Source organism: Papio anubis, chromosome 8, assembly GCF_008728515.1.
Source record: "Papio anubis isolate 15944 chromosome 8, Panubis1.0, whole genome shotgun sequence".
NCBI classification, from domain to species: Eukaryota; Metazoa; Chordata; class Mammalia; order Primates; family Cercopithecidae; genus Papio; species Papio anubis.
Genome location: NC_044983.1, coordinates 94,291,073 through 94,294,910, shown reverse-complemented (window position 1 = coordinate 94,294,910; position 3,838 = coordinate 94,291,073). Strand labels below are relative to the sequence as shown.

At 43.9% G+C, this 3,838-nt stretch overlaps 1 pseudogene; it reads left to right on the top strand.

Annotated features, from left to right (window-relative positions):
* The first annotated feature begins 455 nt into the window (after window positions 1-455).
* LOC110743983 lies at window positions 456-2,765 on the top strand (annotated as a pseudogene).
* Window positions 2,766-3,838: the final 1,073 nt, after the last annotated feature.

Genomic DNA, 3,838 nt, shown 5'->3' with positions numbered 1-3,838 from the left:
TGTATTTGTGGTAAAGACGGGGTTTCACCATGTTAGCCAGGATGGTCTTGATCTCCTGACCTTGTGACCCGCCAGCCTCAGCCTCCCAACGTGCTGGGATTACAGCCATAAGCCACCCCACCCAACCTTTGTTGATATTTCTATATACTTCTATTTGTGTTTGAAATTTTCTGTAATAAATTTTGTTTCTTTGTTTGCTTTTGAGACAGGATCTTGCTCTGTTGTCCAGGCTGGAGTGCAGTGGCATGATCATGGCTCACTGTAGCCTCCAAATCCTGGGCTCAAGCAATTATCTCACCTCAGCCTCTGGAGTAGCTGGTACCATAGGTGCATACCACCATGCCTGGCTAATTTTTTTTTTTTTTGGTAAAGATGGGGTTATCCCTATGTTGCTTAGGCAGGTCTTGAACTCCTGGCCCCAAGGGATCCTCCCTCCTTAGCCTCCCAAAATGCTGGGATTACAGGCATGAGCCACCATACCCAGTCTGTAATAAATTTTTTGTTTTTAAGAAGAAAATACTATGTTGCAAATCGTTTGAGTAGAAGTGAAGGTGAGGTGGTCAGGAAAATTGGTAGAGAACATCTCTTTAGAGGTGATGGAAGACACTGACATGAAACATGCCTTTAAAAAGTTTGAATAAAATGTTTTCATAAAATATGTGAGTGGGAAAAGGCAATTAAAAAAAAAGTTTTTTAATACATATAATTTTGTATATGCATTTTAAACTAAATTACTAAGTTAAATATTGTAAGAAGATAGTTAAACATTTCATCTGTGCTTCAGTGGTCAAAACGACTTGGCTGTCTGATGAGTGCAGCCCCAGGCTCCAAGTTCCTGACTGCCCTCCTCTCTTGTGGTGGCATTCCTGGAAGGCAGTGGATCTGGAAGCACCAGCGGCCGCCCCGCAGACCGTGAGAACTACTACTGCACAGGCACGTCCTACCTGACCATGGGGCAGGAGCACAACCACGCTGTGGTACGCAGAGCTGAGGCCTTCCATGCCGTGAAGGCAGCCAACGCTTCCAAGTTCTGCCCTCACAGATTTATTGTAGACCAGCTCAACCATCACAATGTCACCAAGGAAAGGCCCTAACTCTGAGCCATAACTCTAGATTTTATAGATCATGGTGCTGCCCTGTTTTTACCTATCCTTGGAACTGAAAAACTGTAGCTTCTACAGAAATGTGAGCCTTTGAACAGGGATCTTATTAAGGCTGTTAAATCAAGTTTAGTCTAAAGCTGCCTCCTTACATATTTTGATTTTGGCCTAAAGTTTTCTCCATGCATCATGAACTATAACAAGTGGAGCTGTAAACACACTGTAGCCTACACATGTGCCAATCTCTGAGTTTTGACCAATCATATATAGCCAACTGTTCAAACTGTGTTCAAATAAGGCAAACGCTGAGCTGTAACCAATCTGGCTGTTTCTGTACCTCACTTCCGTTTTCTGCATGTCACTTTCCTTTTCCTGTCCATAAATCTCCTTCCACCATGTGGCTGCCCTGGACTCTCTGAGCCTACTCTGGCTCCGGATTTGTGAATCGTTCGTTGCTCAGTTAAACTCTTTTAAATTTAATTTTGGCTGAAGTTTTTCTCTTATCAAGACAAACGATTTTTTAGGGTTCTCTCTGATGCAGGAGTTACCTCTGCCGCTGCCATCCAGAGGCGCTTGTCAGGATGGTGAAGCTGTTCATCAGAAACATGCCCCAGGAGGCCACAGAGCAGGAGATCCGCTCTCTTTTCAAGCAGTATGGGAAGGTGCTGGAATATGACATCATTAAGAACTACGGCTTTGTATACACAGAAGACAAGACAGCGGCTGAGGATGCCATACACAATCTGCACTACTACAAGCTTCATGGGGTGAACATCAACATTGAAGCCAGCAAGAGTAAGAGCAAAGCTTCAACCAAGTTACATGTGGGTAACATCAGTCCCACTTGTACCAACAAAGAGCTTCGAGTCAAGTTTGAGATGTATGGTCCAGTCATCGAATGTGATATCGTGAAAGATTATGCTTTCATACACATGGAATGTATGAGGAGTGGTCAGAGGATGCAGTGGAGACCGTCAGGGGCCTTGACAACACAGAGTTTCAAGGCAAGATAATGCATGTGCAGTTGTCCACAAGCCAGCCTCAAACTGCCCCTGGGATGGGAGACCAGTGTGGCTGCTATCAGTGTAAGAAAGACGGTCACTGGTCCAAAGAGTGCCCAGTAGATCACACAGGTTGTGTGGCAGACTTTACTGAGCAGTATAATGAACAGTATGGAGCAGTTCACACGTCTTATACCGTGGGCTATGGGGAATCCACGTATTACAACGATGCATATGGAGTATCTATAAGCGATACTATTAGCAATGCTGGGTCTGCTTTTATGAGGCAGTAGCAACAGCGGCAGCAGCAGCTTCTGCATATAACTAGGCAGAGCAGACCATGTCCCATCTGCCTCAAGTCCAAAGTACAACTGTGACCAGCCACCTCAACTCTATTTCTGCTAATCCCTACGACAGACACCTATTGCCAAGCTCCCGCACTGCTGCCACTTCAGCTGCTATAGCTGCTGCTCCGGCCACCAATTCCTCCTATTATGGAACGGACAGGAGCCTTACCGCGTCGCGCTGCAGCCATGCTCCCCACAGTTGGAGAGGGCTATGGTTATGGGCCAGAGAGTGAGTTATCTCAGGCTTCAGCAGCTACACGGAATTCTCTACATGGCATGGCCCGTTATGAACAGGACAGTATATGGACCGAGCCTGATGCTCAGCCTTTTAAAAACTGGAGGTAGAATAATTGCAGACTGAACCTCCGCTGCGGGCATTTGTGAGAACTTGCTCCGTGCGGTCCACTTTGCCAGGATGTTTCCATTGCTTCACGTTTCAGTAAACAAAAGAAGTTTGTGACCAACTATTTTCTTTCTTAATTTAATTCTTCTAAGTTGACTTTTCTTTCCTCCTGATACTAGTCTCTGCAGCCTTTTTACTCTGTTCCTTATATTCTCAGCCTCTGAACAGTCCTGGGTAAAGATTATGCTGGCATCCCCTTTTTCCTGTGCATTGGAACCCCTCTTATCTTGCTTTTCCTAGGAGTTGAATACTTCTCCCTGCCTACCTGCAGCATCTCCTTTCTCTTTAAAATGACCGTGTAGTGGCAAGCAGCCTTTTACTCTTCTCTGTTAGTTCTGGACTCTAACGTTGAAGTTAATCTTCTGAAATTGCTAGAACCATTGGGGGTTTTGTTGTTGTTTGTTTTTTTATATCTGACCTGTGATGGTGTTACAGTATTAGCTGAAATTTAGCCTTGTTTTACTCCACTCCTCCCATTTTTAAATAATTTTTTGACAAATAAACATTTCTAACACGTAAGAAAAAAAAAAGACATAAACATGAGCATGGTGGTCTGCATATAGAATATCTGGGGCTCTAAACTCCCTAATATTTAAAAGTATAATCACAGTCCTATTGTGTTTCTTATTTCTTTAGGCCGATAGGAAGATATCAAGGTTTTCCTGTGTGACAGATGATAAAAAAGATATTTTGAATGAAAGCTGCAATAAATCTACAAACTATGATTTGGGATCTTTGCTTAAGCATGAGATATTTGATGAGGACTTTATAATGTGACACTAGTTTTCATACCTTCTGTCAAAAATAATTGCCTAAGGCCAGGCACAGTGCCTTACATCTGTAATGCAGTGTTTGGAAGGCTGAGGCTAGAGGATCACTTGGACCCAGCAGTTGGGCTGCGATTGTGCCACTATACTCCAGCCTGAGTGACAAAGCAAGGCCCTACTTGAAGGAGAAAGAGAAGGAGAAGAAGGAGAAGAATAAGGG